Source organism: Lygodium microphyllum, chromosome 30 (assembly GCF_053477565.2).
Source record: "Lygodium microphyllum isolate KBCC chromosome 30, Lygodium_microphyllum_v1.1.10, whole genome shotgun sequence".
In the NCBI taxonomy this organism is placed as follows: domain Eukaryota; kingdom Viridiplantae; phylum Streptophyta; class Polypodiopsida; order Schizaeales; family Lygodiaceae; genus Lygodium; species Lygodium microphyllum.
The window spans coordinates 108441181-108466074 of NC_141164.1; positions in this window are offsets into that span (position 1 = coordinate 108441181).

Genomic DNA, 24894 nt, shown 5'->3' on the forward strand with positions numbered 1-24894 from the left:
AATCTAGTCAATTGGCTTAAATCTCAATCAACTACGTAAATAGTTATGATAGGAGGTATTGTCTGATACCTTTTAAATTTCTTTATGATTCATGCAAATTGTGAATGTCCATGTGCTCAAACAATTAAGAAAATCAGCATTGGTGCACATGTGGAAAACATTTCTTTCAATGGATTTGACTATCACTCGTATGATGTGTTGCATGAACCTAGCACTGAGAAACCCTCGTGCTACTAGGTTTTTAATTTTTTAAATATTGACCAACCTAAATGGTATGCATAAAAAACCAGCAAGCCTTTCATCATTTCATTCAGCATTTAAACACCTTTCATACACTCTACCCCCTCACCGTTTAGGTTGTGCATCGTGCATAGGTTTAGGGTTGATTTTCCACATTTTTAGTGTATAAAAAGTAATAAAAACTCACTAAAACATAAAGTAGGGCTGAACTAAGGCTAAACCTCATACTTCAGACCCCCCATACATCTACAAACATGAATCTTATTTTTTCTTAGTTTTCGGCACTCAAAATCCATTTTTCCCCTATTTTTTTCCATTTTTCTTGTATTTTTTGCAATATTAAATGACTGAAAATACAAAATGAGTTATGGGTTGTGGCCCTTAGGTTCATTTGCAGCAAAAAGACAAATTTAGTTGGTATGTCTTACTATATTTTCCATTGATATCTCAAAAACACCCAATTTCCCCATATTTCACGTGTTTTACGGGTTTTACACTATTAATTTCATCCACAACACTTATGATTTTCTGATTTTCTGATCATAAACAGTTGAAAGACATTGCAAACAACATCATAATGCATAATCATCTCATGGGAACAAGTATTCATGAAGCAATTGCATAAAAACACCATTTTCCTTTGTAAAAATGAGATTACCGTTCTTTGCAGGTTGCGGTTTTTTATTTGCCATATCCCGGGACTGATTTCCAGCCACCATTAATGCTCATGACAGTCCACAATCAGCAATCTTCCTTCCTCTTACACCACGGAGCAATCCGGTCTTCATTGGACAAGCATCTATCATCCATTCTTCTTCTTCTTCTTCACCACATGAATCTGCCTTTAGAGGAGAGAGAGGGAGGAGAGAGAAAGACTGAAATCAGAATTCTTCATAGAGACCGCCATTGGAGGAGCAAAGCACGGCGGTAAGACCAGGCAGGGGGGATTCAAGCCCCATGATCAATTGGGGGGGTTGTTTGCAGCAGAGCCATGATGCCTCCTCCATCCAAGAAGCGCAAAAATCGGGCGTCATCTTCCTCCACGTTTTCTCCACGTTTTTTCACTCATATACATGAAAATTTTTATGCTACATTTAAATTTTAGGCTCCCAAGGGTCACTTGCCCATTTTGGCCAAATTTTGTCCACCTCTTTGCATCTTGACCGGTTTCTTGGCCATTTCCCTGTCCGAACTCCGAATTGAGCTCTGAAAAATCCTGGGTGACCGACTCGGCATCCCGCATTGGCTAGTAACTCTTGTCAACCTGCATGACAGTTTGAAAAATTATGAAAAATCAACAAGTGTTGCTCGGGCGCCTTTAAATTTCTTTGGCGCTTAAAATCATCCTAGATCGAGCCGCCACCTTCGACGTTGAATATTTTTCCCTTGATATTCATAGTTTTTAGCTATTTTTAAGCACTTCTTGGCACCAAAAATCCGCTCTCAAATGCATAAAACCCACTTGCTAGGAATACATAGAGATCTTATGCTCTTTCTTTGTTCGTTTCATTCCAAAATACCAATGATCGAATTCTTCCATCATGGGCTATTTCTTTTAAATTAGTCAAAGTATTTTAATCGAAAAATGCATCCTATCTCTATAAATGATCCATTCACAATTGAATTATAACGACGTAAATCAAAATTAGAAAGAAAACCTGGACTTGTGGTGAAATGTCCACATGGATGTTAGGAGATGATCTTCCTGTGGTTGCGCCTTGTGCCTTCTTAGGAGCCATCGAGACTTCGAACTTTCCTCCTTGGACGCAGATTTATGATCTTGGCCATCTCCTTCGCATGCGAGACTTCCTTTGTGATTTTATCGATTCCACCATCTTTCAGAATCGAGATTTAGAAGGCCTTATAGGCTTGTGGGAGTTGCAATAGAAAAGATGATTTTTGATCCGGTGGTTAAAATGAACTTGAAGAGAATCAATGAAAAGAAACGTGTTGAAAAATTTGTGGGGATGCTATGAAAATGGGCTTGAAAAACCCGGTTATTGTGAGCTTTATGGAAAATGTAAGGAAAGGAAAATCCACGGAAATGGAGTTTAAAAAAACAACTTTATGGAATGCGAGGGCCTAAATTCCGGGGTGAGACTCCCTTTGTATAAGAGTGCAAGGGGCGGAAGGAGCTGTAAAGGGCCGCTTGTGAAGGGGTTAAATCCCAGGGGGCCACTTGTGCTGCAATCAAAGCATAGTTCTTGATGAAGACCCTATACCATCCTGTCAATCCAAGAAAACTGCGTATTTCTTTGACAGTTGTTGGTATTGGCCATTCTAGCACATCTTTGACCTTGGCTGGGTCCATTGAGATTCCTTCCGCTGATACGATGAATCCCAGATATTCAATCTGACGCTTGAAGAATGCACATTTCTTCATCTTAGTATACAGCTTGTGTAACCTCATTGTCTCAAGGAAAATCCAAAGTTGGGGTTCATGATCTTCCTCCTATTTGGAATAGACTAAAGTGTCGTCAAAGAAGACGAGTACAAAGTTATCAAGATATAGCCCAAAAATGCCTTGCATTATCCTGTTGAAGGTGGCAGGCGCATTCGTAAGCCCAAATGACATAACTAAAAACTCAAAGTGCCCATATCTTGTGTGGAAGGCCGTCTTTGGGATATCTTCTTCCTTGATTCTTATCTGATAGTAACCACACCTCAAATCAATCTTGGAAAAGATCTTCGCTCCCTGAAGGCAATCAAGAAGTTCATCTATTCTAGGAATAGGGTACTTGTTCTTGACAGTTGATTGATTCAACCCTCTGTAATCAATACATAGTCGAAGCGTTCCATCTTTCTTTTTCTGGAACAGTACTGGAGCTCCCCATGGTGAACTACTAGGACGGATGTAGCCTTGATCTAGCAGTTGCTTGAGTTGTTCCTTCAACTCAATTGCTTCCGGGATGGACATTCTATAAGGTCTCTTTGCAATTGGCGCAGCTCCTAGCACTAGCTTGATCTCATGATCCACTTCTCTTTGAGGCGGGAGTTTTGTTAACTCTTCAGGAAATACGTCCATGTATTCCTTTAGCCAAGAAGGTCCTTCACTATCCAAGATGCTTTGGCCAATTATGTTTTTGGCTTTCCAACCTCACCTTGAGTTGTGACTAAATCCCCTTCAGAGTTCTGAAGAAATTTGGCCCTTTCCACAATGAATGTGGGCATCATTACGTTTAAGCCAATCCATTCCGAGTAGACACTCATGGACACCTAAGTTCATGACTTTGAATTTGACCGAAGTCGTGTTTCCTCCCAGGAAGAATTCCACCTTAGCAGTTTGCCTGGTACAAGTGACCTCACGACAATTTGCCAATTCCACAAGCAAGATAGGTGCTTCTATTGTGGCTATTCCTAATCTTTTTGCACAAGCTGGTGAGATAAAGGAATGTGTACTACCACAATCAATCAAGGTTTTGAAACCTTTACCTTGATAGTCCGACGGTGTCTGAATCACCGAGAACTGGCGATTCGGCCCTTTCTTGTGAAGAGTGGCATGTACTATCGCCCTTTCAAACTCTGCTTCCATGGTCGGATCTTCTTCTTCTTCGCACATTTTCCTATTGGCAACACAAGTGGTTCTTCCTCTGCCTCGGGTAGCGGCTCCCTGACCACGGCCAGTTCCTTGGAAAGGTGCTTGGCAATGTCCTCCTCCAAGCTTGGGACATTGCCTCTTGAAATGTCCTGGCTCCTTGCAGTGGAAACAACGAAAGTTCCAGCCATTGCTTTGGGGTAGGGACAAAGTTGTTGACATTATTAATCATTGCTTTCTTACTTTGTCCCCAATTTTGACCTTGAACTCTCTTCATTTGAGGCCTAATTTCTCCTCTGTTTGAGTCATTATAAGACCAAGTTTTGTTACCTCTTGGTCTAGCCTACACCTCCTGAATTATAGGCGCAGCTCGAATGAGGGCGTCTTGTGGATCTGATGGGAGCATAGATTCGAGACGGGCATTCACTGGTGGGTTTAAACCAGCACAAAATTTTGACACCTGCTATGTCATGTCCATCTGTGGCGCATACTTAAGAAGTGAGACGAATCTAGAGTAGTATGCGTCAAGAGTGAGTCCCAGCTGTTTCAGCTCAGAGAACTCATTCATTTTCTGCGTGCGATATGCAGGTGGTAAGTATCTTCCCTGCACGGCTTTCTTCAGCTTCTCCCAGGTAACAGATCCTTCCGCGATGCCTTGATCTCTGCACCATTGCTTCTACCAAAGCCTGGCTTTACCGGTGAGCTTCAGCTTGGCGAGCATAGCCTGGTTGGCGGGTGTAGTACCGGCTACTTCAAAGTAATTCTCCATGGATTCAATCCAAATTTCAGTATCTGCTTGGACGGACCTGCCTCTCCCATCAAATTCGGGCGTCTTAAGAAACTTCTTCTCCTTGATTGCAGCAGTACATGACGTAGGAGGCGAACTGGAAATCTATACCTGGGGTGGTGCCTGGATAAAGGTTTCTTAACGTTATTACTCGTTAATCATTACGATTTATATTTCATCTCCATTTCAGCTTTCAACCAAGCAAACTAACCACTTAACTTCTTATCAATTCTCATGAACAAAACAGACATTGATAAAAAGAAGTTTTATTGCATTTACATGGGTCTAGCCCTTTCAGAGTACAACATCTCTTGATATGGCAAAGTGGGTGATACATTTAGTTCGGGGAGAATAGTCTTGTATTACATTTATCTAGGGGAATTGGATAAGAGTATGGTTTTGGGTCATGGATCTTCAGGAATCGATAAGTCATTGGAAGATTGGGGTATCCTTTCCTTTGGAACCCATTCTTCTCATAGCGCCCCAACACTTTGATCCTATCGGCGGGGATTATACGGGTCACTTCCTCATATACATATGAATTCAGCTCAACCCTCCGACCTCGAATATGTAAAGTTGAGTTTACGTGAGCCTCCACAAAAATAAACAACTTCACGATCTTCACGTCGTCCAACCACTTGATCCTCTTTAAGTTGGTTTGAAGGTATGCAAACCGGTGGGCAGCTATATAGTAGATTCCTGAGGCACCCGTCCATCTTTGTTCCATGTACAAAGGCGATGGATTATAAACATACTCTAGGATTTTCATCATCTCAACCATTTGTTGATAATCCGGGGAATGCATTGCAGTCATAAACATGACTCGGAACACTAAGAACCTATTCCATGCTTCATAATTCTGCAAGACAGCATTGAAACTAAGGAAATGTTTGGAACAGCAACATTTTCTTTACTTCATCTTATTAAGATTTCATAAAAATAAATCCTTTGTTGGTTCACTCTGATACCAACTGTAACGTGTCCGCATGTAATCTTCAGTACATGTCTTAGCAGTCCGTCTGAAAGGATGTCTAGAAAGCTCTGCTCGGCACTCCCATGAAATGTCACGGGGTTTGCGATCTAGGACTTTCCACGTCTGCCATGTAGTAGAAGTAGTCTGGCCGTTCCCACTTAGGACCGCTTGAATCAGGGTTCTTCCCTAATGGTCATTTCCTAAATGGCAACTAGCGTCGAACCCCAAACAAACTACTTTACGCAGAAACGCCAGGGTCGAAGCGGATCCACGCTGCACTTGGTTCAAGGAGAATGGGGAACGAGAGGGATGCAAGGCTCGACCTCTCTGCCATAAGGCATAGTCCCATTCCATTCCCCTAAAATAGCATAAATCGAGATTATTATAACTTAGACTCTAGATCAGCGCCCTTGCTGTTGGTGTCCTTTGAAAACGATCTTTTTACTATCCATCCTGGTCGAGAAAAGTTCCAGGCCAATCAGGACCACCCATCCGTAGGACGGACGCATGGCCACATCCACCGCACTTTCCTCACGTTGTTTTAGTTATTTAATTACCTACCACATTTAGTTGGACATGTATCAATCAGCTTCCTTAATTAGCCCGTTAGGCACTGGTTCCTTCACGTAATCATAACACTTGACATAGAAAAGCAATGTCAAACAAGTTCCTTTTCAACAGCTTTTCATATTTATCTTTGGAATACATTTATAACATCCAGCCCGTAGGCTTATCCATAATCCGCCCGAAGGCTATCCAGCAATCCATAGGGATTACTAATCCAAGATTCCGCCCGTAGACTAGTATACGGGCCTCGAGATCCAATCCCGAGTCACGTTGGCCTCTTGTGTAGGGCCCGGAAGGCGAGGGATTTACGGCCAGAGCCCCCCCTGGCACCCAAGCGTCCTCTTGCTCCAAGTAGCGCTCAACAGAGAGACCTCTCATGGCGGGTTCGGTCCACCTTCCCGGCGCGGTTAACAACCCCCGTGGTTAGGATGAGGCAGGCAGTCGGGGGTAACTGAAGCTGCCTCTCCCTTTAGGCCTTCAACCTGAAGCATTGATATCTTTTAATTTTTTAATTCTTTGAGCAAACAAAGCAAAGAGTGCTCTCTAAAGTGTTACAAGTACAATCATTTCCAGTGGTCGTTATTTTGGCCAACTGCTAAGGAGCGAATTCTTCTTTCCGAATGCATGCAGTACTCGATTCGGGATCAATTGCGACTTGGCAAGATCCCCAAGGGTTTGTTTGTTAACCCTATATCCTTGGGTTAGGGCCGTACCCTATTAACCCGACTTAATCAGTACCTTAAGTTCAATTAGCAGTAAATATGTTATTCCAATTTACTTTTGGTCTTTTTGCTTCCAATAAATTATCTAATCCCCCTATCTAGGTCACTTTACCCAAGAAAGATACTATATCAGGACGATTATTCATCCTCTTGCAAGATAAACTTGCGTAAGAATCTGCTAATCTCATTCCGAGGAATTGGCCATTCCCCTGTGATCAAATCACAAGATCATGTGACTTTGTAACTTGTTGCAAAAGCGTCACATAAAAAAACATGGGACTATTTTACCCATCGAATGGCATTTTCTAATCACAAAATCGTGATTAGATAGGAAGAGGGTTAGGGTGTCTTCATAACAATCCATTCTTCATTGCATTAGGCCGACATTATCGGTCCTAGGGTTCCAGATTCAAATCGAGTTTCATCTTTTTAGCGAGCTATCCTTAGGGTAAAACCCTAAATCATTTCTCGCAAGTATGTACTAATGTGCCTACATTCCGTGAATGTGGGCAAGTCTTTAGGGTATAGGAGTTTCAACTTTGGCAATAAGAGCGATTAGGTCATGTCCTCAATGTGCTAAATCCTAGTTAGCTCTTTGGAATATATTGCATTGATTTAACCCTTCTTGAACGAGTTTCTCGCGGTTTAGGTGTTTTTAGGGTAAATCAATTTACTTGTCTATTCTTGAAGATATTTACGATACCCTTCTGGTAACCACATTGATTCATTGCCTACGTTTGAGTAGATTTACAAACCCTACTTTTCTGGTTAAAATCAAAGCATATGCTAAGTTACGGCGTAACTTCTATTGATTCATCTAGAACATGCATTCAAGATTTATGCTACTAAGCGTTAGGGTTTTATGTGAACCATGCAACATTTTTCCTACTTCTTTTCTAACTGAGATATTCGTACACTGAATGAGCATTAAACAACCTTTCATAACTATTTACGTAGTTGATTGAGATTTAAGCCAATTGACTAGATTTTAATCTACTTTACACAGATTTAAGAACCATTTCCATGCCTAGCAATTTCCTATGGTTGTTAGCAATCGTCTTTAAAGAATCATTTGGAAGAAAAGATGTTCAATAATGCGACATGCGATTAATTCCTTCCATGCATAATCGAAGTGTACTATCATTATTTTGACTTGCAAAGATGGGCATTTAGTTAATCTAAGTTCATTACTTTGCAATGCATAAAACCCACTTGCTAGGAATACATAGAAATATTATGCTCTTTCTTTGTTCGTTTCATTCCAAAATACCAATGACCGAATTCTTCCATCGTGGGCTATTTCTTTTAAATTAGTCAAAGTATTTTAATCGAAAAATGCATCCTATCTCTATAAATGATCCATGCACAATTGAATTATAATGGCGTAAATCAAAATTAGAAAGAAAACATGGACTTGTGGTGAAATGTCCACATGGATGTTAGGAGATGATCTTCCTATGGTTGCGCCTTGTGCCTTCTTAGGAGCCATCGAGACATCGACCTTTCCGCCTTGGACACAGATTTATGATCTTGGCTGTCTCCTTCACACACGAGACTCCCTTTGTGATTTGATCGATTCCACCATCTTTCAGAATCGAGATTTAGAAGGCCTTATAGGCTTGTGGGAGTTGCAATAGGAAAGATGGTTTTTGATCCAGTGGTTAAAATGAACTTGAGGAGAATCAATGAAAAGAAACAGGTTGAAAACTTTGTGGGGATGCTATGAAAATGGGCTTGAAAAGCCCGGTTATTATGAGCTTTATGGGAGATGTAAGGAAAGGAAAATCCACGGAAATGGAGTTTTAAAAAACAACTTTGCGGAATGCGAGGGCCTAAATTCCAGGGTGAGACTCCCTTTGTAGAAGAATGCAAGGGGGGGAAGGAGGTGTAAAGGGCCGCTTGTGAAGAGGTTAAATCCCGGGCGGGGGGGGGGAGGAGTGGGGTCATAAAAACCCGCTTTGTAAAGGCAATAGGAAAGGGCACGGGAAGGGGGTTTAGAACCTTGGCTAATGGAATGACAAAATAAAAAGGGGGGAAAGGGGGTTATTTTGTGGGGTAAATGGGCTTTTAAACCCACTAGAGAGGGCAATCCACGGGAAGGGCACTTTGGATCCCGGGGGGTTATTAAACCCACTTGAAAGGACCGTGTGGAAGCCCACAAGAAGGGGGGCGTCCCAAAGGCCTTTAGAAGCTTCTCAAGAAGCTTCTGAGAAGCTTCTGTGGGCGTGGCCACTCCACGTGGAGAGAAGGGGATGACTTCAATGCTGGTGTGTTGGGAGCTGATTCCTTCTGGCGGCGTGTTTTCGGGCAGTTCTTCTAGCGTCGATTCTCCTCCCACTCTCCTTCTCAGTCAGCGTTACGCTACCTCCTCTCTCACGACCAGCCTTACGCCCTCTCTCACAGCCCTCAACTGTAGCGTGATGGCCCTCCCTTACTCCACGCAGGGTATTTATAGGTGAAGGGAGGGGAACCTCCCTCCCCCATGCGGCCTTACACATGGTATTCACTCCTCCAATGAGCTCCAGTAAGGAGCTAGGTCATAGTGCCTTCCCTCCCTCTCCTCCAGCATGACAGTCGGCTGGGAGAAAGAGGGGATAAATTTTTAAAAAATTTTACCATAATTTCAATTATTATCCTCATGACCTCCTATCAAGAGGAGGTTCTTGTGAATAACGCGGGTTTAGAAATCGAAAATGTTACATTCTCTCCCCCTTGGAGGAATTGAGATCTCCTCATCTCAAGATAAACTGGGGATATTGATGGTTGAGAGTGCTTTCATCTACCCAAGTGGCATTCTCCTCGAGATAATCTTTCCACTGGATGAGGCATTCTCTCAAGGTTCTGGATCTCAGTTGTCTCTCCCTAACATCTAAGATCCTGTCACGCCTTAGTTCAAGGGCTCCTTGACTAGGCATTACAACTTGTTGGTCATCAAGTACATGGCTAGGATTAGGTATATACTTCTTCAATAGGGTGATATGGAATACATTATGAACCTTTAGGTTCTCAGGGAGTTGCAGTCTATAAGCATTAGGTCCTAAGCACTTGAGGATCTTCTACAATCCACAATACCTTGGACTTAGCTTCTTGCAATCTCCTAAGGATAGAGAACTCCTCTTTGGGCGTACGCAAATGAAGACCATGTCTCCTTCCTCGAAGATTCTATCTTGATGCTTCAAATCCACATATGCCTTCTGTCTATCCTTGGCGGCTTGGATGTCTTGTCTTATTGACTTTATTTGGTCATCCATCTCTTCCAACATCTGCCTTGAAGATTCAACCCTCAAGGTTGGATCTGAGAAGTTTAGGGGACTTCGACAGTCATGACCATACAATGCTTGAAAAGGGATCATCTGAATGCTTTGTTGGTAAGAAGCATTGTAGGCAAATTCCACCAAAGGCAAGTATTGAATCCACCTTTTTGGTTCACGACAACAGTATGCCCTAAGCATATCCTTGATAACTTGATTGAATCGCTCTGTTTGGCCATCAGTTTGGGGATGGTAAGATGTGCTAAAGCACAGTTGAGTCCCAATGGCTTCGAAGATAGCTCTCCAGAAGTGTGATGTGAAGAGAGAATCGCGATCACTAATGATTCTTCTGGGTAGTCCATGTAGCTTGAATATCTCCTTGATAAAAAACCTTGCAATGTCTGAGGCTTTATAGTTTGTCTTTACTAGAATAAGGTGTGCAACCTTAGTCAACATGTCAACCACAACCATGATGGAGTTGTATCCTCCCTGGTAGGCTAACAACAAAGTCCATATACTGATGAATTTCCATTTCATTTGGGGAATGTCAAGTGGTTGTAACTTTCCTGGTATTTTGACATGTTTGGCTTTGATACGTTGACAAGACAAACACTCAGTGACATACTTGAGAATGTCACCTTTAAGCCTCTCCCAATAGTAGCTCTTCCTAACTGCATTAAGAGTCTTGGCATAGCCAGGATGTCCTGAGAAAGGGGAATCATGAGCTTCCCACAATATCTTCTGCTTAAGTGACTGGCTTGCCGGTATACATAACCTTGTTCTATAGTAGACAAGTCCACTATTGATAGAGAATTCATGATACTTAGCCTGTAGCTTTTGGTCCTAATCCTTAATAGGGATCTCCCTTAGCATCTTTTGATAGGCTAGATCATGGAATGCCTCCTCTCTAGCTAGCTCAAGTATTGGATTATTTGGCATGGACACCTTTGTGGCTAGAGATCTATTTGTTGATGGATGTTGCAAGATTAGTGAATTAAGGAATGCCTTGCGACTGAGTGCATCGGCAACTACATTCTCCTTTCCAGGTCGGTACTTGATTTCAAAGTCATACTCCTCTAGCACTTCAATCCACCGACGTTGCCTCATGTTGAGCTTGTTCTGGGTAAAGATCCACTTGAGACTTTTATGATCAATCACTAGTGTAAACTTGTTACCCAACAGGTAGTGCCTCCAAATCTTTAGAGCATGGATGACAACTAACAGTTCTAGATCATGGGTAGCATAATTCTTCTCATGGCTCTTCAGTTTCCTTGAAGAGTATGCTACAGGATGACCTTCTTGCATGAGCACACAACCTAAGGCAAGCGTGTTAGCATCAGTTACTACCTCAAATTCCTTACTGAGGTTTGGAAGTTTTAGGATAGGTGCTGATACCAAACTTTGCTTCAATATATCAAAGCTGGTTTGTTCGGGAGTTGACCATGCAATACATGTTTGCTTCTTCAGTAAGTCCATCAGAGGTGCTGCAATCAAAGCATAGTTCTTGATGAAGACCGTATACCATCCTGTCAATCCAAGAAAACTGTGTATTTCTTTGACAATTGTTGGTATTGGCCATTCTAACACATCTTTGATCTTGGCTGAGTCCACTGAGATTCCTTCCGCTGATGCGATGAATCCCAGATATTCAATCTGACGCTTGAAGAATACACATTTCTTCATCTTAGCATACAGCTTGTGTGACCTCATTGTCTCAAGGACAATCCGAAGTTGGGGTTCATGATCTTCCTCCTGTTTGGAATAGACTAAAGTGTCATCAAAGAAGACGAGTACAAAGTCATCAAGATATGGCCCAAAAATATCTTGCATTATAAGGTTGAAGGTGGCAGGCGCATTCGTAAGCCCAAATGACATAACTAAAAACTCAAAGTGCCCATATCTTGTGTGGAATGCCGTCTTTGGGATATCTTCTTCCTTGATTCTTATCTGATAGTAACCAGACTTGAGATCAATCTTGGAAAAGATCTTCGCTCCCTGAAGACGATCAAGAAGTTCACCTATTCTAGGAATAGGGTACTTGTTCTTGACAATTGATTAATTCAACCCTCTGTAATCAATACATAGTCAAAGCGTTCCATCTTTCTTTTTCTGGAACAGTACTGGAGCTCCCCATGGTGAACTACTAGGATGGATGTAGCCCTGATCTAGCAGTTGCTTGAGTTGTTCCTTCAGCTCAATTGCTTCCGGGATGGACATTCTATAAGGTCTCTTTGCAATTGGCGCAGCTCCTAGCACTATCTTGAGTTGTTCCTTTAGCTCAATTGCTTCCGGGATGGACATTCTATAAGGTCTCTTTGCAATTGGCGCAGCTCCTAGCACTAGCTTGATCTCATGATCCACTTCTCTTTGAGGCGGGAGCTCTGTTAACTCTTCAGAAAATACGTCCATGTATTCCTTTAGCCAAGAAGGTCCTTCACTAGACTTCTGCTTCTGATCTATCTTATTGAGCTTAATCAAATAGAAAGGTAGTCCCTTTCTGACTCCCTTTATAATCCAAGATGCTTTCGTCAATTGTGTTTTTGGCTTTCCAGCCTCACCTTGAGTTGTGACTAAATCCCCTTCAAAGTTCCGAAGAAATTTGGCCCTTTCCACAATGAATGTGGATGTCATTAGGTTTAAGCCAATCCATTCCAAGTAGACACTCATGGATACCTAAGTTCATGACTCTGAATTTGACCGAAGTCGTGTTTCCTCCCAGGAAGAATTCTACCTTAGCAGTTTTCCTAGTACAAGTGACCTACAACCATTTGCCAATTCCACAAGCAAGGTAGGTGCTTCTATTATGGCTATTCCTAATCTTTTTGCACAAGCTGGTGAGATAAAGGAATGTGTACTGCCATAATCAGTCAAGGTTTTGAAACCTTTACCTTGATAGTCCGACGGTGTCCGAGAATTGGCGATTTTGCCCTTTCTTGTGAAGAGCGGCATGGACTGTTGCCCTTTCAAACTCTGCTTCCATGGTCGCATCTTCTTCTTCTTCGCACATTTGCCTATTGGCAACACAGGTGGTTCTTCCTCGGCCTCGGGTAGTGGCTCCCTAACCACCGCCAGTTTCTTGGAAAGGTGCTTGGCGATGTCCTCCTCCAAGCTTGGGACATTGCCTCTTGAAATGTCCTGGCTCCTTGCTTTGTTGACATTATTAATCCTTGCTTTCTTTCTTTGTCCCCAATTCTGAAATTGAACTCTCTTCATTTGAGGCCTAAATGCGCCTCTATTCGAGTCATTATAAGACCAAGTTTTGTTACCTCTTGGTCTAGCCTGCACCTCTTGAATTATAGGCGCAACTCGAATGAGTGCGTCCTGTAGATCTGATGGGTGCATAGATTCGAGACAGGCATTCACTGGTGGGTTTAAACCAACATAGAATTTTGACACCTACTGTGTCATGTCCATCTGTGGCGCATACTTAAGAAGTGAGACAAATCTAGAGTAGTATGCGTCAAGAGTGAGTCCCAGCTATTTCAGCTCATAGAACTCATTCATTTTCTGCGTGCAATATGCAGGTGGTAAGTATCTTCCCTGCACGGCTTTCTTCAGCTTCTCCCAGGTAACAGATCCTTCCGCGATGCCTTGATCTCTGCACCATTGCTTCTACCAAAGCCTGGCTTCACCGGTGAGCTTCAGCTTGGCGAGCATAGCCTGGTTGGCGGGTGCAGTACCGGCTGCTTCAAAGTAATTCTCCATGGATTCAATCCAAATTTCAGTATCTGCTTGGACGGACCTGCCTCTCCCATCAAATTCGGGCGTCTTAATCTGCTTAAGAAGAAACTTCTTCTCCTTGATTACAGCAGTACTTGATGTAGGAGGCAAACTGGAAATCTATACCTGGGGTGGTGCTTGGATAAAGGTTTCTTAACGTTATTACTCGTTAATCATTACAATTTATATTTCATCTCCATTTCAGCTATCAACCAAGCAATCTAACCACTTAACTTCTTATCAATTCTCATGAACAAAACGGACATTGATAAAAAGAAGTCTTATTGCATTTACATGGGTCTAGCCCTTTCAGAGTACAACATCTCTTGATATGGCAAAGTGGGTGATACATTTAGTTCGGGGAGAATAGTCTTGTATTACATTTATCTACGGGAATTGGATAATAGTATGGTTTTGGGTCATGGATCTTCAGGAATCGATAAGTCATTGGAAGATTGGGGTATCCTTTCCTTTGGAACCCATTCTTCTCATAGCACCCCAACACTTTGATCCTATCGGCGGGGATTATACGGGTCACTTCCTCATATACATATGAATTTAGCTCAACCCTCTGACCTCGAATATGTAAAGTTGAGTTTACATGAGTCTCCACAAAAATGAACAGCTTCTCGATCTTCACGTCTTCCAACCACTTGATCCTCTTTAAGTTGGTTTGAAGGTATGCAAACCGATGGGCAGCTATATAGTAGATTCCTGAGGCACCCGTCCATCTTCATTCCACGTATAAAGGCAATGGATTATAAATACGCTCTAGGATTTTCATCATCTCAACCAATTGTTGATAATCCGGGGAATTCATTGCAGTCATAAACATGACTCGGAACACTAAGAATCTGCTCCATGCTTCATAATTCTGCAAGACAGCATTGAAAGTAAGGAAATATTTGGAAGAGCAACATTTTTTTTACTTCATCTTATTAAGATTTCATAAAAACAAATCCTTTGTTGGTTCACTCTAATACCAACTGTAACATGTCCGCCTGTAATCTTCAGGACACGTCTTAGTAGTCCATTGGAAAGGATGTCTAGAAAGCTCCGCCCGGTACTCCCATGGAATGTCACGGGGTTTGCGATCTAGGACTTTCTGTGTCTGCCACGTAGCGGAAGTATTTTGGCCGTTCCCACCTAGGACCGACATGAATCAAGGTTTTTTCCTAATGGTCATTTCCTAAATGGCAACTAGCATCGAACCCCAAGCGAACTACTTTACACAGAAACGCCAGGGTCGAAGCGGATTCACGCTGCACTTGGTTCAAGGAGAATGGGGAACGAGAGGGATGCAAGGCTCGACCTCTCTGCCATAAGGCATAGTCCCATTCCATTCCCCTAAAATAGCGTAAATTGAGATTATTATAACTTAGACTCTAGATCAGCGCCTTGCTGTTGGTGTCCTTTGAAAACGATCTTCTTGCTTTCCATCGTGATCGAGAAAAGTTCCCGACTAATCGGGACCACCCATTCGTAGGATGGACCCATGGCCACATCCATCGCACTTTCCTCATGTTGTTTTAGTTATTTAATTACCTACCACATTTAGTTGGACATGTATCAATCAGCTTCCTTAATTAGCCTGTTAGGCACTGGTTCCTTAACGTAATCATAACACTTGACATAGAAAAGCAATGTCAAACAAGTTTCTTTTCAACAGCTTATCATATTTATCTTTGGAATACATTTATAACATCCAGCCTGTAGGCTTATCGATAATCCGCCCGAAGGCTATCCAACAATCCATAGCGGTTACTAATCCAAGATTCTGTCCATAGACTAGTATGCGGGCCTCGAGATCCAATCCCGAGTCACGTTGGCCTCTTGTGCAGGGCCCGGAAGGCGAGGGATTTATGGCCAGAGCCCCCCGTGGCATCCAAGCGTCCTCCTGCTCCAAGTAGTGCTCAACAGAGAGACCTCTCGCAGCGGGTTCGGTCCACCTTCTCGGTGCGCTTAACAACCCCCTTGGTTATGGTCAGGTAGGCACTCAGGGGTAACTGAAGCTGTCTCTCCGTTGAGGCCTTCAACCTGAAGCATTAGATATCTTTTCATCTTTTAATTCTTTGACCAAACAAAGCAAATAGTGCTCTCTAAACTGTTACAAGTACAATCATTTCCAGTGGTCCTTATTTTGTCCAACTGCTAAGGAGCGAATCCTTCTTTTCACATGCATCTAGCACTCGATTTGGGATCAATTGTTACTTGGCAAGATCCCCAAGGGTTTGTTTGTTAACCCTATATCCTTGGATTAGGGCCATACCCTATTAACCCAACTTAATCAATACCTTAAGTTCAATTAGCAGTAAATATGTTATTCCAATTTATTAATTGGTCTTTTTTCTTCCAAGCAATTATCTAATCCCCTTATCTAGGTCACTTTACCCAAGAAGGTACTATATCAGGACGATTATTCATCCTCTTGCAAGATAAACTTGCGTAAGAATCTGCCAATCTCATTCCGAGGAATTGGCCATTCCCTTGTGATCAAATCACAAGATCATGCGACTCTGCAACTTGTTGCACAAGTGTCGCATCAAAAACCATGGGATTTTTTAACCCATCGAATGGTGTCTTCTAATCACAAAATCATGATTAGATAGGAACATGGTTAGGGTGTCTTCATGACAATCCATTCCTGATTGCATTAGGCCAACATTGTCAATCCTAGGGTTCCAAATTCAAATCGAGTTTCATCCTTTTAGCAAGCTATCCTTAGGGTAAAAACCCTAAATCATTTCTCGCAAGTATGTCCTAATGTCCCTACATTCCGTGAATGTGGGCAAGTCTTTAGGTACAGGAGTTTCAGCTTTGGCAATAAGAGCGATTAGGTCATGTCCTCAACATGCTAAATCCTAGTTAGCTCTTTGGGATATGTTGCATTGATTTAAACCTTCTTGAACGAGTTCCTCGCGGTTTGGGTGTTTTTAGGGTAAATCAATTTACTTGTCTATTCTTGAAGGTATTTATGATACCCTTCTCGTAACCACATTGATTCATTGCCTGCGTTTGAGTAGATTTACAAACCCTAATTTTCTGGTTAAAATCAAAGCATATGCTAAGTTACGCCATAACTTCTATTGATTCATCTAGAACATGCATTCAAGATTTATGCTACTAAGCGTTAGGGTTTTATGTGAACCATGCAACATTTTTCCTACTTCTTTTCTAACTGAGATATTCGTACGCTGAATGAGCATTACACAACCTTTCATAACTATTTATGTAGTTGATTGAGATTTAAGCCAATTGACTAGATTTTAATCTACTTTACACAGATTTAAGAACCATTTCCATGCCTAGCAATTTCCTATGGTTGTTAGCAACCTTCTTTAAAGAATCATTTCGAAGAAAAGATGTTCAATAATGCGACATGCGATTTATTCCTTTCATGCATAATCGAAGTGTACTATCATTATTTTGACTTGCAAGGATGGACATTTAGTTCATCTAAGTTCGTTACTTTGCAATGCATTAAACCCACTTGGTAGGAATACATAGAGATCTTATTCTCTTTCTTTGTTCGTTTCATTGCAAAATATTTTAAATTAGTCAAAGTATTTTAATCAAAAAATGCATCCTATCTCTATAAATGATCCATGCACATTTGAATTATAATGACGTAAATCAAAATTAGGAAGAAAACCTGGACTTGTGGTGAAATGTCCACATGGATGTTAGGAGATGATCCTCCTGCGGTTGTGCCTTGTGCCTTCTTAGGAGCCATCGAGACTTCAACCTTTCTGCCTTGGACGCAGATTTATGATCTTGGCCGTCTCCTTTGCACGCGAGACTCCCTTTGTGATTTGATCGATTCCACTGTCTTTCAGAATCGAGATTTAGAAGGCCTTATAGGCTTGTGGTAGTTGCAATAGGAAATTTGGTTTTTGATCCGGTGGTTACAATGAACTTGAGGAGAATCAATGAAAAGAAACGGGCTGAAAACTTTGTGGGGATGCTATGAAAATGGGCTTGAAAAACCCGGTTATTGTGATCTTTATGGGAGCTATAAGGAAAGGAAAATCCACGGAAATGGAGTTTAAAAAAATGACTTTGTGGAATGCGAGGGCCTAAATTCTGGGGTGAGAGTCCCTTTGTATAAGAACGCAAGGGGGGGAAGGAGGTGTAAAGGACCACTTGTGAAGGGGTTAAATCCTGAAGGGGGAGGGGGGGGATGGGTTCATAAAAACCCGCTTTGTAAAGGCAATAGGAAAGGGCACGAAAAGGGGGTTTAGAACCTCGACTAATGGAATGACAAAATAAAAAGGGGAGAAAGGAAGTTATTTCTTGGGGTAAATGGGCTTTTAAACCCACTAGAGAGGGCAATAACAAAGGCCCACGGGAAGGGGGCTTTGGATCCCGGATGGGTTATTAAACCCACTTGAAAGGCACATGTGGAAGCCCACAAGAAGGGGGGACTTCCTAAAGGCCTTTAGAAGCTTCTCAAGAAGCTTTTGAGAATCTTCTTTGGGCGTGGCCACTCCATGTGGAGAGAAGGGGATGACTTCAATGGCGGTGTGTTGACGAATTCTCCTGGTATCGATTCTCCTCCCACTCTCCTTCTCAGTCAGCATTACGCTGCCTCCTCTCTCATGACTAGCCTTACGCCCTCTCTCACAGCCCTCAACTGCAGCGTGATGCCCCTCCCTTACTCCACGCAGGGTATTTATAGGTGAAGGGAGGGGAACCTCCCTCCCCCACACGACCTTACGCATGGTATTCACTCCTCCAACAAGCTCCAGCAAGGAGCTAGGTCATAGCGCCTTCCCTCCCTCTCCTCCAGCATGACAGTCGGCTGGGCGAAAGAGGGGATAATTTTTTTAAAAAAATTGCCATAATTTCAATTATTATTCTCATGACCTCCTATCAAGAGGAGGTTCTCGTGAAGAACGCGGGTTTAGAAATTAGAAATGTTACAAGTACGAAAGGATTCTTCTTCAAGCTTTGAGGTGAGTGCATTATCTCTTCTCTCTTTGTTTTTCTCTTTTCTTTACTTCTCTCTTTCTTTTTGTTGATGAAGACTATATAGAGAGAAAAAGTGAGAGAGATCAACGTACGCAAGGGAGATTGAGAGAGAGAGAGAGAGAGAGAGAAAGAGGTCACTGCCACCGCCAATCCACCACAAAAAGAGGTGGGACAACTGCAAAGAAGAAGGAGAGAAGCGCAAAAGGATTCTTCTTCAAGCTTTGAGGTAAGTGCATTATCTCTTCTCTCTCTTTTTTTCTCTTTTCTTTACTTCTCTCTTTCTTTTTGTTAATGAAGAGTGTATAGAGAGAGGAAGTGAGAGAGATCAATGTGCGCAAGGGAGATTGAGAGAGAGAGAGGTTGCAACCACTGCCAATCCACCACAAAAAGAGAGGGGACAACTGCAAAGAAGAAGGAGGGAACCCGTGAAGGAGAAGAAGAAGAAGGAGAGAAGCACAAAAGGATTCTTCTTCAAGCTTTGAGGTAAATGCATTATCTCTTCTCTCTTTGTTTTTCTCTTTTCTTTACTTCTCTCTTTCTTTTTTTTAATGAAGAGATGTATAGAGAGAAGAAGAGAGATAGATCAACACAAGGGAGATTGAGAGAGTGAGTGATAGAGAGAGAGAGAGAGAGAGAGAGAGAGAGTGCCACTCCCACTACCATTGCCACGGCATCCACTAAAAGAGAGGGAACAACTACAAAGGATAAGGGGGGAACCCCCAACCTCTGTCTCTTCTCCATCTTGCCCTCCTTGAGCTTGCATGGTAGGCACCAAGCAAGCATGTCCCCGTTTGCCCCTTTGGGAGATAAGGAGAATGCAGTGCAGATACGAGCTTCTCATCCCGAAAAGATCTTTTCATAAGGACATTGTTCGGGAAGTCATGCGAGACTTGGAGATGAAAGGGATGGAAAGATTTTGGGCACGAGTGCAGGATGGCCCACCAGTAGGAAGGTAGACTGTTGCAGCTATGACGACAGAAAGAAGAGCCTACATGATGTACTACATGTACCTTCTATTACCAAGAGTCTATTTTTGATTGGACAGATGGCAGAACAAAATTTGCAAGAATCTACTATCGGTTGGAAAGATGATTTCAACTGATACACATGGCTGTACATTCGGAAGTACAAAGATGAGGTACTCAATGTCTTTAAGAAAATGGGTTTATAAAGAGAAATGCAAGTTAGATGGTTCGTTTGAAAGGTATAAAGTCCGGCTCGTAGTACAACCTAGATTATGAAGAGACTTTCAGCTCGGTTGCCAAGATGAAAATGGTGAGAATAGTCATTGTATTAATGGCTTCTAAGGGCTGAAATTTATGAAAAATTGATGTCAATGCATTCTTGAATAGTGACTTGTTTGAAGAGGTATACACGGAGTAGCGTGAGGGTTATGTACACAACCTGAGGTGTATATGAATGCTAGCTAGCAACCCTGTCTATCATGCTAGATCCAAACACATAGAGATTCATTACAATTTCATCAAAGAAATGGTACTTGCAGGACAGATTGATCTACTTCATGTGAAGATAGAAGACTGGGTAGCTGATATCTTTACCAAATCATTTGGTAAAGAGAAATTTGTTCGTTTTAGGGATCTACTTGGAGTATAGCAACTAGTTTGAGCTCAAGAAATGGAGTTTGAGAAGGGGAGGGATGAGCTTGATTCTTTTGATCTTAAAACACCTCCATCCATTGAGATTGAGGGTGAAGACAAGAAAGAAGAGATAGAAGATGACTTAGACATAGGTAAAAACAAGAAGGAAGAAGTAGAGCTTAGAGACACTACCACTCCCTATATAAGTGTCTCTAGCTCCAACATCATGGTATAACTCTTACAAATGTCCAAATGCTCCCCCAAAAAGACTTGAACAATTTTGGAATAAGTTGGAGCTAGCAGAAGATCAATGGGACTTATTCATACCTCAAGGTCCTGACTATAATGAAAGCTTGAAGTGAAGCTCTTCTTCTTGGGCCTAACAAGTGATAAAAAAATCTCATTGAGTAATACTTTTTTGAATTGATTATATCTAGCTTTTGCAATCACAAGCTCTTTTTCTTCTCAGGCCTAAGCAAGTGATGAAAAATTTCCTTGTGAAATGCCTTTTCGAATTGATTATATCTAGCTTTTTCAATCAAAGGATTCTTTTTTTTTTTTGAAAATCTGATACACAATTTTTAGACATTAAGTGTAGGTGACATTGGCAAATGAATTATGCAAGAATATTTAGTGCATATAGCTAAAAGGGTGGCAAGGCTACATGCCCTGCCACCTAGTTTTTTTCCCTCTGTAACCGTCGCTATTTGCTTTGGAAATTTACTCTGCAACCGTCGCTATAAGCGTTGCTATTTGCATTGCTAATCCAATTAGTGATGCTAATAGCGACGCAAATAGAAATACTAATAGCGACGAATCGATCGCGTCACTAATAGCGATGCAAATAGCGATGACAGGGGTAATTTTTTCCATGAATCATTCCATCGCTTTAAACGTCGCTATTGGGTCTATATGTTGTAGTGTCTTGAATAATTTGATTCTTTTCTCTACTATCGGAAGTTTTATGGCTATCCCATCTAGTTCATTTAATGCATAAGTAGCATTATCAAACACATGTATTACCACATAGGGTCCAAACCATCTTTTGGAAACTTTATGCATGGTACTATGTTGGTTGTCTAAACTGCTATCATAAACCAATACCCAATACCCATCTTGTATGGATCTTGGTCTCAGTCTATGTATTTTTTCAAATCGTCTTGTTCTGTATCCTTGTTGCCCTTAACTTTGCAATTGCTACCTCTATGTCTTCTGACTTTCTTTCCAACTGTCTAATGCATAAGGCCAATAACTCCTCTCGATTCAACTCCTCCTCCCAAGGTAGCTCACTCCATGTGACTGTCATCTCTTCTATCAGCATGATAGGTTTTTGACCATACATCAAATTTGCAGGCATATATCGTGTAATAGCACTATGAGTTGTTTTGTGAGCCCACAAAGCATAAGGGAGCAATCGTGGCCACTCTTTTACCTTCTCTCCACATGCTTTTGCCTATGCCTTCACAATAGTTGGATGACCCATTTCACTTTTTCCGTTTCCTTTAGGGTTATAGGTTGAAGTTAAAGCAAGCTTTATCCCCAACCGTGCAAAGAAATCATGAGCTTCATCTACATCCAGCTCACCCCTATTTGCTGTAATTTTGCCCACACAACTGTACCGACAAAATATCTCTTCTAAGAGAAAAATACACACAATATATGTTGTCTTAATATGTAAAGCTTTCCCTTCCACTTGATTAGTCAAGTCTTCATGGGCAAGCACAAGATACCTCATTTGCCAAAGACCTGTAGGCATTGTGACCAAATCCACCACCCACTTAAAATGAAGAGACAATGGATATGTGGGCTGCAATCCATCCCGATGTCTCACATATGAATCCATTTGACATGTCGTACATGCTTCCACAAAGTGAGCAACATCCTTGTACATACCCTGCCACCAATATCTTTCTTTGATGTTTGCTAAAGTACCCCAAACACCTCTATGACCAGCCCACAAGCTTTCATGAAACTCTTGCATAACATTTACTTGTGAAGCTCTGTCACCCAAAACTCGCAATGGCATACCCTATTTCTTTTTAACATGTTTCCATAAGTATCCATATTTTAAGAAAAACCCATACACTTTCCTCTTGATTTTCTTAAACTCCTCATCTAGGCATTCATCTCTCTTTGTTAATATACTAAGGTATTGACCGATTCTCAACCATTCTCCTGCATATTTGTCTTCCAAAAACACTTCTACACAATATGCAAAACATCTGAAGTGTCTTCTCTTTGTTGTCCAAGATTCTGTTAATGCTATAGTAACACCTTGCATTGCTAAATTCACTCTTGCAACATCATTTTCAACCCAGGAGAAAGTCATCTTCTTCCTCCTCATCCATCATCCCATCTTCATTCTCATAACATGCCGGAGATAACATGTCTACCACTAGGTTATCTCTTCTTGCAATATGCTGAAATTCAGGGTTCAAAGATTTTATGTATGCAATCCACCGAAGCATAGCAATGTCCAGGGTAGCACAAGTAGCAACCATACCTAATACTGACAAACAATCGGTCTCAATGACTACATGAGCACCCATAAAATACTCCTCATCACATTTAAGGGTTGTCAAAATTATCCATAATTCACTTTTTCGTGTGGATATCTTCTCTGTTGTTTAGTCAATACTTTAGCACCAAAGCGAATTGCATATCTTTGCCCTTCCTCATCATCTTTCCCAATCGCCCATCCAATCCCGATTGGGCTTGTATCAACAGTAATAATGATAGGCTTTCCATGTGAATAGTCAGCCTTTCTCAATGTAGAAGCAGATTTTAAGAGTTGCTTCAATTTCTTGATTGCTTTCTAATGCTTCCTTTCTCAATGTAATTTCTAACCTTTCCTTAGAAGTTGATAAAGAGCATCGACTACATGTGCAAAGTGAGGAATTCATATCAAATAGAACACACATGCACCCAAGAATCTACGCACCTCTGATACATTCATGCATACATCTTGCATTCTATCAATCTCATCTATTTTTGTTGGTGATGGTCCTAGCCCTAAGCCTCACACATATGCCCAACAATCAAAACCTCTTCAACTCCAAAGATAGACATTTGTCCAAAAAGAGTTAAATGCACCTCTTCTAGACGCATCAAAATCCTCTCACAATCCACAATATGGTCTGCAACAAATTGTCTGCATCCATGAGTGTCCTGTCAAGATTGTGGGAGAGAAGGAAGGAGTCTCACTTGTAGCTTTCTTGCTTGCACAATGGGGGAATACACACAAAGGTGGAGGCTGAAAACAGTTTTCCTCTTCTTAGTTGTGTAAGCCAAAAAGAACTCTTATACAAAGAAATAGAAGAACCCTATATATGGGTCTCAAACCAAACTCAACTAACTAAGGTGGCATGCTAATTGAGCCACGAACTAGAGTAGATAAGGATAGCTATCATCAAGCTATTATTCATGGGCGCTGTACCAACCGCATCTGCAACTGACAAGTCGGTGACATAAATGCACAACGGTCACCCTGGCATATCACGAGTGGAGCTCGATATCTCAACACTCCCCCTCGAACTCAATCCCAATTCATGCACACCAAGCAGGTCTCTGAACTTGCGCAGCTTCTCTGTGCCCAATGCCTTCGTGAATATGTCAGCTACCTGATCCTCTGTGCTGACATAAACTAGATCAATAATACCTAGTAAAACTCTCTCTCGTACATAGTGATAATGCACCTCAATGTGCTTTGTTCTAGCATGATAGACTGGGTTATTTGCCAAGTGTATACTACTCATGTTGTCACAATAAATGACAACTGGCCCATCTGTAGGCTGATGCATATCATAAAGTAGCTTATGCAACCAAGCTACCTCACATGCAGCCATTGCTCCACCCCTATACTCAGCCTCTATGCTTGACAAGGCAACTGTAGGCTGTTTCTTGCTGCTCCAAGTGACTGCAGCACTCCCAAAAAGAGAACACATATCCATTGGTAGATCATCTATCAGAAATACTACCAGCCCAATCAGCATCAGTGTATCCATGCAACTGTATCTGAACCCCAGTCTCATAAAATAGTCCATACTGCAATGTGGACTTCACATATCTGAGTGTGCGTCTAGCCGCATCTAAATGCGGTTTCCTTGGAGCCTGCATAAACTGACTTACCAATCCAACAGCATAGCTCAAATCTGGCCTGGTAATAGTCAACAAATTCCCAATATCCTTTTCCCATAAGAAAATTCGTCATTCTAAACTTCCATGCTTGGAAGTTGTTCTTGTCAAGATTTTCAGTGACAATCTATAAAAGAGAATCAGATGCCATTACAGAACATTGCAAAAAATTCTGTCACTGCAAAGAACACAGCTTCAGCCTCACAAGGGCAAATCTGCAAAACTGACGAAAGTGGTACTTGACCACACAATCACTTCCTAGTGACGATTTTGCATAAACAGGAAACAAGGATGATTCTGTAACTTCCAATGTCTCTACACACAAGCATACGATGCAATTTCTGTGGTAACTTTTCACCAACCTGTAGAATAGTGGTCGCACAGCATAAAACTGGG